This window comes from Salvia splendens, chromosome 21, assembly GCF_004379255.2.
Source record: "Salvia splendens isolate huo1 chromosome 21, SspV2, whole genome shotgun sequence".
NCBI lineage: Eukaryota > Viridiplantae > Streptophyta > Magnoliopsida > Lamiales > Lamiaceae > Salvia > Salvia splendens.
The window spans coordinates 20,475,024-20,489,659 of record NC_056052.1 but is presented as its reverse complement, the minus strand read 5'-3'; the positions used below and the strand labels follow the sequence as shown (position 1 = coordinate 20,489,659).

At 35.9% G+C, this 14,636-nt stretch overlaps 1 pseudogene; it reads left to right on the top strand.

The window, feature by feature from the left end:
* The first annotated feature begins 1,950 nt into the window (after window positions 1–1,950).
* LOC121784361 lies at window positions 1,951–12,218 on the top strand (annotated as a pseudogene).
* The last annotated feature ends 2,418 nt before the right edge of the window (window positions 12,219–14,636 follow it).

Genomic DNA, 14,636 nt, shown 5'->3' with positions numbered 1-14,636 from the left:
TCATTTATTGAGTGACATTATACTTAAAATTCTAATTTAAGTACACTAAAAAATCAATCCCAAATTTACGGTGAAAAGTGCGAGTAACATGAGATGAGTAGTATTATTATTATTATTCCACTGTGGATTCTGTTTTCAGTTGACTATTGACATCTCCTTCTCTAGGCATGCACAAGGGTTGAAAACCGCCGGTTCAGGGTCATGAACCGGCGGTTCAAGGGTCGGGGAATGTATGAACCTGAACCGGCCCGCCTAGCTCCCGGCGGTTCCGGTTCCGGTTTAAAAAACCGGCGGGTTACGGGGCGGTTCAAAACCGCCGGTTTTCGGCTTGAACCGCCGGTTCCGGGCCGGTTCGACGGTTCGGCGAATTGTTTTTTTTTTTTTTTGCATTTTTCATCTTTTCAATTTTAATCAACTTACATTACACTTTTCAAGTTTGTTTTTTGTATGAAATGTGAGTAAATAAAATTGAAAAAAATACGGATAAAGTTGCAATTTTATTGAAATTGCATGTTTACAAATTACACGTTACAAGTTACAACAATTACAAATTGAAAACATATGGCGGTCTTGAAGTCTTAAACAAAATTTTAATACAAATGAGACTACTAGTGAAGAACTAATTACAAATGACAAGAAACGATGTTGAAGTTCTTAAACGTATAAGTGTATTATATATATACTCTTAACCGGCGAAGAAGATCTTTCTACATAACTAAATTAAGGACACCTTTAGCAATTCAACTTTAAATGTTGAGTTTCGTCTAACAAGCAACAATTATAGTAGAATTGTCAAAAGTTTCCCTCATTTAGCCGTATAGAGAAATATACTTCATCGACTAGAGTATATACAAATACAATTATGTAATTGTTTTTGCATATACAAAAACATATGGCAGTTCAACCCTAAACCGGCGGGTTGTCCACGGTTTCCGTCAGAAAACCGGCGGTTTCTGACCGGTTTTGCAGGCCTACACACTGACCCTACGACCTAGCCTCTGAAAAGTTGCCGGAACCGTCGGAAACCGGCTCCCGAACCGGCGGTTTACCCCGACAAACCGGCGGTTTAACCCTCAAACCGGCGGTTTACCCCGCGAACCGCCGGTTCCAACGGCTATACTAAACCCCTACGCGAACCCTACGAACCCCTAACCTACGAAACACTATTTAACCCTTTGAACCGGCGAACCGCCGGTTCAGGTTCAGTATATTGCCGAACCTGAACCGGCCCTTTCGACCCTTCAGCCCTTCTGCCGGTTCAACCCGCCGGTTCCGGGCCCGGTTCCGATTCATGAACCGGCGGGCCCGGTTCCGATTCATGAACCGGCGGGCCCGAACCGGCGGTTAACCGCCGGGCCGGGTCGGTTTGTGCATGTCTATCCTTCTCGAGACTATGAAACGAAATAACGAATAAAGAAAAAAAAAAGCAATTCATTAATTGCTTTCTCTCCAACCATGCCTCTCTGTCTCTCACTCACTTCCCAGATTCCGAGCATTTGGTTGCTTGCTCGCTCGAACTCAATTATACAAAAACAGAGATGTCCTTACACTTCTATCCATATTAATTGAGGTAATTCATCGATCCATACGAACTGAATTGAATTCAATTGCTTCGTATCTGTGCTTGTTCATCTTCACTTATCCATACGAATTGAATTGATCTGGTTCCCGATTGATATCTGTTCAATTTCTGCGAAGATGATCGCAGAAATTGGTGATATGGATTGGCGGTCGATTTCATGGGTGATATTTTGTGTTCAATTGGATCGAATTGAATTGAAATTGGATCTGTTTCGAGTAATTGGTGATATGGATTGGCGGTCGAGCGCCGGCTTCAGCTGTAGAAGTGAGGAGAGCTACGATGTGCTCCTTTGCCACGGGTAATATTCTATGTTCAATTGGATTGAATTGAATTGAAATTGGATTTGTTTCGAGTAATTGGTGATATGGATGGGCGGTCTAGCGCTGGGTTCAGTTGTAGAAGCAAGGAGAGCTGCGATGCGCTCCTTTGCCATAGGTGGTATTCTGTGTTCAATTGGATTGAATAGAACGGAAATCGGATCAATTTCGAGTAATTGGTCATATGGATTGGCGGTGAAGCGCCTTCTTCAGCTGAAGAAGCTAGGAGAGCTACAATGCGCTCCTTTGTTATGGATGATATTATGTGTTCAATTGGATTTAATTGAATTGAAATCCGATCTGTTTCGAGTAATTGGTTACATGGATAAAGGGTCGAGTGCCGGGTTCAGCTGAAGAAGCAAGGAGAGCTACGATGCGCTCCTTTGCCATGGAAGATATTCAATTGGATTGAATTCGTTCAATTTCTAGTAATTGGATTCGCGGAAGTATACCGAAGCTCTCCTTAATGTGGTAATGTTTCTGATTTAATGATTTACAGCGTCTCTTTGAGTTGCTTAGATGAATAGTGATTTTATGTTCCTAATCAATTGTCAAAGATTAATAATTATTTTACTAGAATGAACTTATATGTTCGGTTTTTTATATCATGAAATAAACTTATGTTCTAGTCCATCGCCTTTCATGCTAGAACTCTTCACAAATAAGCACTTTCTTTGGATAGGGAAGTTAAGGAATGAGTAATTAGGGTCCGTTTGCTACACGGAATTGAAATTGAATTGACAGGGAATTTAAGGAATGAGTAATTAGGGTTCGTTCGGTACACAGAATTGAAATTGAATTGGGATTAGATTTACAAGGAAGTAAATTTGAAGGAATTGAATTCAAATAATTTGTTTGGTAAAATGACATACTAATAGATGTGAAATGTGTGTAGTATGTGAATGTGTCCAAGTATATAACTATTTAGAATTCCAATGATCTACTTTTGATATGAAATTCAAAATGTGGAATTTGGAGCAATTGTAAATTTGTAATTGTAATTCAATTTCAAATCAAAATATTTTGTGGTACCAAAATTTAATTTGGAATTGAAGGCTCCAATTCCAATTCCAATTCCAATTCCAATTCCGTCATCCCATTTCCATGATACCAAATGGAGCCTTAGTTTAATTAACTTAGCATTTTAGGTGTAATAAAGAAAACTTAATAACTCATATTAATAAAATGAAGTTAGTATTAGTAGAAGGTTAAAAACTTAAAAAGTTAATACAATGCAATCAAAACCCTTCCCCCTCCTATCTTACATAGACCCACCTCAAAAAAAACCCTTCCCCATCCTAGCTTCACACCCTTATCCCTACCAAAAAAAAACTTCCTCTCTTGGTTCCTCACTTCATCTAGTTAGCTACCTCCAAATCATTCAAAAAGAAAAAAACATCTTCAAAAAGAATCATGTAATTAGCTTGCTCTAACTAGGAAGTTTGAAGAAAAAACATCTTATAGGAAGTTGGAAGAAAATCATGTCCACAGGCATTGGTGAGTATTGTTCTTTATCTTTTGTTTGTCTTACAATTCTTCATTAATGTGATTAGCTAGCTATCTAACTAGTAATTTTGATTACAAATCACCTATTATACATCCCCTCAAGTTGATGTCATGTTGTTTTGCTCAATCATTTTTATTTTTAGTTGATGTATAAACTGCCTGCCAGTTGTTTGATTAATTTCCCAAGTGAATAATAGTAGGAGAAAAGGGGATTATGAGGGGATTGAGAGTGAGTGGGGTAGATGATAGTTTTATGGAGGGAAGTAGCAGTGATTGTAAGGTGTGGATCAATATTGTAGCACTGATTCAACAAATATATTGTTGCCGTTCTTTCAAGAGATAATTGGTATATGTGTGAGTTAAATCAGTGAAGGCAACATTTTAGAAAGTAGAAACACACAGAAGTCAGTATATTCGCATAACTCTCTGTCCTACTGAACATCGTAACCAACTAAACCCTAAACTCTTTGTCCAACTAAATATCGTATCCAGTTACAACATTCTTTTTTTAGCACTGTTTACCCGAGATTTCCATATCCATGTCTACGATACATAACCATTGCCCTAACTTCGTTTTCATCCCAGTTCTCTCGTACCTTTACACAACCATCGGAAGAGCAAACTTACAAGCATTATCACTCACATTCTTCGACTAGATCAGTGACTCATTGTCCATAATCTGAATCATAAAAATATATGTACACTCTTTCACAATTGCTTAGCATATCCTAACACACATGCTCATCTGAAATATGGTACTTTCAACAACTTATTACAGTACCAATTACAACAAAACCAGCTCCTAGAATAATGTCAACACGATCCCCATAATGATTTTTTATTAGCATCACCACTTTTACATCAATTGATATCCTAGAGATGAAACTCTAATTTCTCTACCGTTTGTGCTTATAACTTATCTTTCCACATCTAAATTCTACTCCCCGGTTTAGAGTATAAGGCTAGCTAATTGCTCCACATATATCATGACTCCATTCTTTCTAAAGCACAAGAATAATTTCTGCGAACTATTACTAAAAGGCAAACTGCAATTTATCATCAAAATGGTGAAATCCAATTTCCAATTTCCATGCATCTTTCCAATAGCGAAGGCCCTATCTTCCCCATCTCTCTTTCCTTTCCTAATCACGCAAAAAACAGAATGCATCACATAACACATAAATTGATATCCTGCAAATGAATCTCCAATTTCTCTACCATTTGAGCTTATAACTTATCTTTCCACATCTAAATCCAAGCAAAATGCCCCACATTTAACTCGATTCCATTATTTCCAAAGCACAACAAAATTTTTTTTTGCCAACTATAACTAAAAGAAAAACTGCAATTTATCATCAAAATGGTCAAATTGACTTTCTAATTTCCATGCATTGTTCCAATATCTAAGGCCTTATCTTCCCATCTCTCTTTCCTTTCCTAATCACATGGAATAAAATAAATAGAATGCATCACATATAATTTGATATCCTAGACATGACACTCCAATTTTTCTACCATTTGAGCTTATAGCTTATCTTTCCGCATCTAAATCCCAGCAAAATGCTCCACATATAACACAATTCCATTATTTCCAAAGCACAACAAAAATTTTCTGTCAATTATAACTAAAAGAAAAAATGCAATGTATCATCAAATTCAGACCTTGACTTTCCATATAACATTCCAGTAGCTAAAGCCCTATCTTCATCTCTCTTTTATTTCCTATTCATAGAGAATCAATTAAGTAGAATGCACCACATAACACTGTAATACTCCAGCTTGTGTGTGCGCGTGTGCATGTGTGAGATGGAGATATAATTACTTCTGAGTAAGGATCGAGTGAAGAATGCCTATGATTCCTATATCATAATTCTCTAACTTTTCATTTTGTTTGTTCATTTTTTTTATATTAATAATTAGGTAGTCTTTGCCTATATCATAATTCTCCAACTTTTCTTTTTTTGTTCTATTTTTTCAGAAATACCGGGAGGTGATGTATTAAGTGACCCTAATATAGAGAATATTCCATTCTTTAAAGAGGTACACATTTTTTGTAGTTTTTTTTTGTATGCCACAATCTTATTAATTAATTTTTATTAATTTAGGTTGAGAGTTGTTTGCTGATGACAAATCCCGCATGCATTCTCCCAGTCCGAAATCAAGGAAACACAAGTAAAATTTAAAATTAGATTTTTTACTTTGACTATTAGCATTTCCTTAATGTTTATAAATTGTTAATTTTTTTCGTTGGTATTTGTCAAACATGTGTTATGCATTCGTCATCACGGCAACGATGTATGGAGAAGAAGTCGCAAATAAGAACGCCTCTTGTCTTGGAGCAGTTCAAGAGTTCATGGACTATATTCATCGTTTCAAGCGTCCGAGACTTGTTACGGATTCAGGTTCATTTGATGTCCCTTTGAAAGGGTTTACATGTAATTTTGTTAACTCATTTGGCTATGTCAAGAAACGTGGCTTATCCCCGGAGGCACTTTATCCGTGGGTGGGTCACCCAAGTTCTTCAAGATATGAACCTCCTAATGGCGACTGGGATGGTCTTGTGATGGTGGGCGAACATCAAGTCAAAGATGTGAGTAATTTGTATTACCTACATTTTATAAAAAAAACTCTTTATATTGATATTTTAATCATTGACTGATTGTATAGCATGAAAAGATTTGGATTAAAAATTTTGTAAGGCTGAAGACCCATGATGATGTTGAACGGATGCTGCATAAGCAACCAGTGGCTAGTTCTGTTTTATTGACATAGGAATTCAGAAGGTGTTGTAGTGGGGTATGAATTACTTCTTTTTCTACATTTCAATTTCTAGTTTATTAATTGATAAAGTATTTAAAAACATTATTAATTTATATAGATATTAATTGTTAGAATATTTTGAAACTTGTATCGGTATAAAACACTACTAAAAAATATTCTAATATTCTAACAATTAATATCTATATAAATTAATAATGTTTTTAAATACTTTATCAATTAATAAACTAAAAATTGAAATGTAGAAAAAGAAATATTTCATACCCCACTACAACATCTTCTGAATTCCTATGTCAATAAAACAGAACTAGCCACTGGTTGCATATGCAGCATCCGTTCAACATCATCATGGGTCTTCAGCCTTACAAAGTTTTTAATCCAAAACTTTTTATGCTATACAATCAGTCAATGATTAAAATATCAATATAAAGAGTTTTTTTTTATAAAATGTATGTAATACAAATTACTCACATCTTTGACTTGATGTTCGCCCACCATCACAATACCATCCCAGTCGCCATTAGGAGGTTCATATCTTGAAGAACTTGGGTGACCCACCCACGGATAAAGTGCCTCCGGGGATAAGCCACGTTTCTTGACATAGCCAAATGAGTTAACAAAATTACATGTAAACCCTTTCAAAGGGACATCAAATGAACCTGAATCCGCAACAAGTCTCGGACGCTTGAAACGATGAATATAGTCCATGAACCCTTGAACTGCTCCAAGACAAGAGGCGTTCTTATTTGCGACTTCTTCTCCATACATCGTTGCCGTGATGACGAATGCATAACACATGTATGACAAATACCAACGAAAAAAATTAACAATTTATAAACATTAAGGAAATGCTAATAGTCAAAGTAAAGAATCTAATTTTAAATTTTACTTGTGTTTCCTTGATTTCGGACTGGAAGAATGCAGGCGGAATTTGTCATCAGCAAACAACTCTCTGCCTAAATTAATAAGATTGTGGCATACAAAAAAAAACTACAAAAAATGTGTACCTCTTTAAAGAATGGAATATTCTCTATATTAGGGTCACTTAATACATCACCTCCCGGTATTTCTGAAAAAATAGAACAAAAAAAGAAAAGTTGGAGAATTATGATATAGGCAAAGACTACCTAATTATTAATATAAAAAAAATGAACAAACAAAATGAAAAGTTAGAGAATTATGATATAGGAATCATAGGCATTCTTCACTCGATCCTTACTCAGAAGTAATTATATCTCCATCTCACACGCACACGCGCACACACAAGCTGGAGTATTACAGTGTTATGTGGTGCATTCTACTTACTTGATTCTCTATGAATAGGAAATAAAAGAGAGATGAAGATAGGGCTTTAGCTACTGGAATGTTATATGGAAAGTCAAGGTCTGAATTTGATGATACATTGCAGTTTTTCTTTTAGTTATAATTGACAGAAATTTTTTGTTGTGCTTTGGAAATAATGGAATTGTGTTATATGTGGAGCATTTTGCTGGGATTTAGATGCGGAAAGATAAGTTATAAGCTCAAATGGTAGAGAAATTGGAGTGTCATGTCTAGGATATCAAATTATATGTGATGCATTCTATTTATTTTATTCCATGTGATTAGGAAAGGAAAGAGAGATGGGAAGATAAGGCCTTAGATATTGGAACAATGTATGACGCTTGAACCATTTTTTGTGTAATATTTACTATACGAGTTCATTTCATTCTTAATTCAGTTTGCAATGATTCCAATGTAGTTTATGTGTTTGTTGTTGTTTCATTTTTGAAAATGAGAATGTGCATAGAAAATGATTTTGAAATCTGAAAAAAGTGACATTTGGGAAAATTAGCCACTTAGGTTATTTTCTTATCATGATATTAATTTATCTTTTTGTCTTCTTTATGTTTTCTTGTCATTCCTTCTATTTATAACCTGAATTAGGTCAATGTCATTGATAACCTTGAAGCATTATCGGGTTCTTGCCTACTTTAGGGCATGGGGATTGTACAAAGTCCTGAAGATTTTGTTGATTCGTTTATTGGAGCACAAAGAGAAGCTGCAGCATCTTTTGGAATAAACACTATCCTGCTAGAGAAATATATTAAAAAACAAGGCATATAGAAGTACATGTATTCATTTGACATTGATTATTCAGTTGGCTATATAAAACCTTTTATCTTTTAACTTTTGTCTCTGAAGCTCTTGCAATATACTGGTCATATTGTTACTATTTGGAAATTTTAACCACAGAATTTGATACAAAGACAGATTGAAAGATGTAATCCACTTAATGCCATGGTAGCGATGACAGCTTACACCACTTATCTATGTTTCTAATTGTAGATATTTGGGGACAAACATGGCAATATCGTACATCTAAATGAGAGAGATTGCAGTGTACAGAGGAGACACCAAAAGATTATTGAAGAAGCTCCTGCTGTAATCCTCTTTCAGCCTTTGCTGCATTATTTCTAATAGTGAGTAACCATAATGATTTCTTCCTGATCTCTGACAAATTTTGTATATGCAGCCGAACATCAGTGGTGATTTTCGGTCACACTTGGGACAAGCAGCTGTGTCTGCAGCTAAGGTGAACTATGCTCACCCATATAATCTATGTCCATTATCACCTCTTATCGTAGTAAATCCTCATAATAAATGTCTTTTCTTTATTTTTGTAGGCAGTGAATTATCACAGTGCGGGTACTGTTGAATTTATAGTTGATACTCTGGCTGGAGAATTTTATTTTATGGAGATGAACACCCGTCTCCAGGTGATTAGATCACTCCGGGCCATCTATTCTCTTTATTCTATGTCTATATCCTCTAAATGCAGAAAAAAATATCACCCTTTCTTGCAGGTTGAGCATCCAGTTACTGAGATGATTGTTGGTCAAGATCTCGTGGAGTGGCAAATACGTGTTGCTAATGGAGAACCTCTTCCAGTTAGCCAATCAGAGGTGCCCTTGTTAGGTAAGATATCTTCTATGTGGGAGCTTTAAATTCACTGTGTTTACATGGTGTGTGTGTGCGCTTTGGAGTTGATTTTGAGTATAGCTTGAGTTGAGATCGGATCTCAGATTGTATAGAGTATATATATTTTAGGGCTTTTATTCCCAAACTCAAATCATCTAAATTTTTATTGATTACTGGATAAGTATGTGTAATTGTTGAACATTACCAATATTATCATTCCTATTTATGTCATTGCATGCCTGGAAATAGGCAAATGTCATAGTCAGGATGTTTTGATCTTGAGTTAAAAAAATTTATTGACAGGTTGTTTCTTAGGAGTACTAGTTTCCACTAAACATCTCTCACCCTTCGTGGGTTTTGTATTATGTTCTTGACTGTTGTCTTGTATAGTTGATATCTCCTAGTATAGGTTTTTTTGCATCTCATGTATAGATATGGTTACTTAATCTAATGATTAACCTTATTTTGCTCCAAACCCAGGGATTGGAATTTAATTGAACATTTCCAATTCCTTGGGTTTATTCAAGATTCTTTATAGGATTTTCTTGTGACAGGCCATGCTTTTGAAGCCCGAATATATGCTGAGAATGTTCCAAAAGGATTTCTTCCAGCAACTGGAATTCTTCATCATTATCATCCTGTCCAAGCTTCATCAGAAGGTACACAAAGTAATGATGACTAAATCAAAGGAAAGGCATGCCATACCTCAAAATTTTCCTTCTAACAAATATGCACAGGGAAGCTGTTGGCTCTAATAAAGGAGATCTTTAACTAATTTGATCTCCTTTTGGGTAAATTGCTTATTTCTGTTCAACTCTGTCTCTCTTTTGCATTTTCCATGCAAAAGATTATTGTTTTCCAATTGCCACCTGAACTAGTAGTATTATACTGCTGGTTTCCATCTAAATACACTTTAGCCAGATTATCTTAGGAATATTAATATTCCATAAATGTTTGCAGAAACTTAAATAGTTTTGGTGGCCATAGACTCGAAAAGAGAAATAAAAAGTTTGGATGATTTTTTTCAAAATGTTATAGCTTGTTTGACGAATAGAGTCCTCCTTTCATTGTTTTTTTTTGTTGTTTTGAATATCATTCTCTTTTGATGTGGAATTTTGCACTTTTCTTGTTTTGTAGACATCTTTTCTTATATCTAGTGAATTCCAATTACCAGTTAGGGTGGAGACTGGAGTTGAGCAGGGAGATACAGTTAGCATGCATTATGATCCCATGATAGCTAAACTTGTAGTGTGGGGAGAAGATCGAACAGGTGCATTGATTAAAATGAGGGACAGCCTTTCGAAGTTTCAGGTAGTATGAACTGGCAATATTGATAAGGTTCTTTAGACTCTCAATGAATTTTATATCATATGAACTGCTATGGGAGTTCTGCTATCTAAGTCATAATTTAATCACCAGCTTAGTTTTTCTGATGCATAAATTTTAAATTGCAGTGAATGATTTAATTAATTTACTAGATGGATTACTTTTTCTTAGGTTGCAGGTCTGCCAACCAATATTGATTTTCTCTCAAAGCTTGCAAATCACGGAGCTTTTGAGAAAGGAGAAGTTGAAACCCATTTCATCGAGCTACATAAAGATGATCTGTTAGTTGATCCTGATGATGATTTATCAACTAAGCTAGTGTACAATTCTGCTGCACGTAGTGCAGCCATTGCTACTGCTTGTCTTTGTGAAAAAGAGCATGCATCAGCGAGAGAAATTTCCCCTGGTAATTTCGTTTAGGACTCAACCCCCTAGACGCATCGAAGCTGCTGTATTAGCAGAATCTGTTGATACATATTCTGCAATCTGTGCAGGTAGTCTATCTATATGGTATGCTAATCCTCCTTTCCGAGTGAATCACTTTGCTAAACGCACAATGGAGCTTGAATGAGAAGATGAATCGAGCAAGGGTGGCCCAAAACTCGTACCTGTACATGTCACACATATGCCAAAAGGGAAATATCTAATTGAGGTTTTCTTGTTGTCTCCTCATCTCAAGCCAATTTTTGTTTTGCTTTTGGATTCCTTCAGATATTGCACTTTTTATTTCAGAAACTCGCATCTTAAGTCTTAACTATTAACATGCCTTTACAGACGGGAGGAAGCAGTGTTCCTGATCTCGAGCTGAACATAGTGCACTTGGGCAACCATGATTTTCGAATTGAACATGATGGTTTAAGCACGAATGCCAGCATGGCTGTTTATCAGAAGGTTCGATCTTAAGCCAATAACCATTATAGCAAGCATGATATATCGTTTGTTAATGCAATCCGTTTTTCACTTTTGTACTAATTCAAGAATATGAATTGCGCCCACATTCACAGGATCAGTTCGAGCACATCGACATCTGGCATGGATCGTGCCATCATCATTTCAGACGGAAAAACAGACACGATCTTGTTGACATTGATTAATCCAATCAACACGGACCCACCACTGAGGCATCCTCACATCCTCCTGCTTCCGTTGCAGCTCCTATGGCTGGTCTAGTCGTTAAAGTTTTGGTGAAGGACGGGGAGAAAGTTCCAGAAGGGCAACCGATAATTGTCTTAGAAGCAATGAAAATGGAAGTATGTCGTTATTTCCTGCGAAGCTTTCCTCCACCTATGTTACGATGCCTTATCCCATTCGTGTTAACTTCGGTGTGCAGCATGTTGTGAAGGCAACTCGTGCTCGTTACATCAGTGGGCTTCGGGTTTCTGCCGGCCAACAAGTTTCCGATGGTACTCTTCTATTCACTGTAAAGGTAAGTATAAATTTATTACTCATAAATAATTTTATTATTTTGGGCATGTTTTGATAATGCAGCATACTGTATTTTATCTGAAACAGGAAAATTGTGAAGATGTGCCTTAAGTTGTCCAAATAAACAGTTAGATAATGTACCTCTTTCATACCTTGTATGTGTCCATATACATCTCAGATAAAAGATGTAAGAATCTTGAAAAATACACCAAACAACTATTTACACTTTCCAGTGTGTGCTGATTTGAAGTTTGCCAGACTTTATTCTTGTATCCAAGTGGGTTATGTGAGTCATCATGTTCCTAAATCTTTGTCTAAATTTATTTCCTCGTTTTGCTCTGTTTAATATCATTACTACATGATATCACAATTAAATTCGTGGTGGAGCAGTGTCTAAAAAAAGAAATTTTATGGGACTAAGGAAGTATAATTTCATAAGTGTATGTTATAATGTACTAATTCATGGAATTTCTTCGACTAGTTTTATGCTTTAAAGTTTCGAGCCTATAATCGCGGGAGGATTTGGGTTCGTAAATCACGCCCATTGTTCTTGATTTGGGTTCGTAAATCACACCCTTTCGATGATCGGCTAATATTTGATTTGGACCATCTATTTTGGGTGTATGGTTTATATTAGTTCTTAGTTTTGCATTGTCGGTTTTACCTAGTGTGATTCGGAGTTTTGTTTCCGTCCGTCATTATACTACCCTATTTCACTTATATTTCATTATAAATCTAATGTATAAAAGTGAGCCTCACATTCTACTAATTTTTTGCACCCTGAACTCAATCGGGACTTCTAAGTGCGGATGGAGAGAGTGGATCAAAGATGATATGGGTTGTTCTTGTTCTACTATTACTTGGCCCAACAAACTAGTAAAATTATCTTCAATTTGGTGTGACATGTATGAGTAAGAGTGGTCCTTCAATATTATTAACTTTAAAAAGCAAATTCTATGTATCATGATCTGACCTAAATTGAATGTGTAGTCATCTGCATAGTTGTTGGAGTTTGACAGTGATGGTCTCGTTTTAACTCTCATGGGTAAAAATGAGTTCACCCCATAACCTAATTAAAATAACGACAATTTGTCAAAAAAATCATGAAGTTTGAACGTGCTCAACAATCGGTCCTTAAATTAGAAATAATGGTTCATCGTTACTCCTCTTTTTGTCAGTCTGTTTTCTACCATTTTTAATCTACTAACAAATCGTGTTAGTGACCAAGAATGAAAAGCTAAATATGAACACAATATAATAAAAAAAATCTAGGGATATCTCAGATATAAACTAGATGTAGTGAAAAACAATATGTAGTATTATTATAAAGGATAAATTATTGTTCAAATTCTGGTTTGTCCTCTAATTTTAAAAATCAGTTAGAAAAGTCATAAAATTTTGAATTTGTTCTCAATTATGCCACGATGAAAAATTTAAGCGAAATTGAATCAGATATGAAAACTGTGAAATTTATATGTCGATCAATGAATTAAATGATACTCCCTCCGTCCCTCTCCGTCCCTCTGTAGTAGAGGTGTTTCATTTTGAACACTCATTTTGAAAAAATTATAATAAATAGTTAAAGTGGAGAGAAAGTAAAGTAAAAAGAGAGAATAATATAGTTAAGAGTCTTCACTATATTATTCTTTCTCTTATTTTACATTTTCTCTATTTTAATTATTTATTATCATTTTTTCAAAACGAGTGCTGAAAATGAAACGCTTCTACTATAGAGGGACAGAGGGAATACTATTATTGATTCATAAACAAACAATGTTGTTTAGTATACTACCTGTAATCAACCATATTTTTCATCATAGAGTAATGAACAAAACCAAATTTTTTAGTATTTTTTCTACTAAGTAGTACTCCATTCGTTTCCTCATAGTTGAGGCGAAACTTTTTGACACGAAGTTTAAGAAAAGGATTTTAAGTGTGTTAAATAAATAGATAAAAAAGTAAGACAGAGAAAAAGGTAGAAAGGATAAAGTAAAAAGTGAATAAAGTAGAGAGAATAAAGTAAGAAAGAGAAAAAAAAGTTACTATATATGGAAATGACTCAACTATGAGGCCATCCGCAATGGCGCCTAGCGCACCGCCTAGCCGAGCGCTGGCGCTAGGCGGTCCATTGCAACCGCCCAGTGAATTTTGGAATTAAAAACCGCCGAGCACTCGGCGGTTTCGCGGCGCTAGGCGGTGCGCTGGGCGATCCGCTCGGCGCTATTGCAGCACCCAAAGTACATTAATTAAAAAAAATTACATAATTAAAAAAAAACTAACACCGTGCAGTCCTCCGCGCCCATAACTCTTCAATTAAATCCTTTTGGAGTCGAATATGAGCCTCCGTTTGGCGCATGTCGGCATGTGCTTGGAGGCGGTCGGCTTCATCGTGAGGTACCCCACTCCGTACGTTGGGGGCGGCCACGCCGTGGCTTGGACCGGCTTCATTATCGTCGTTGGTCCAACTAGTCAGTTGTACACCTTCATCTTCGACAATCATGTTGTGCATGATAATACATGTGTACATTATATCAGCAATGCAGTCGACATTATATATAGTGTTTCAAAAATAAAAAATAAAAAATTCCGCTCGGCGCTATTGCAGCGCCCGGATCGCCTAGCGCACCGCTGAGCGGAATTTTTTATTTTGGACATGACTCAACTATGAGAGAAAAAGGTAGAAAGGATAAAGTAAAAAGTGTATAAAGTAGAGAGAATAAAGTAAGAGAGAGAAAAAAAAA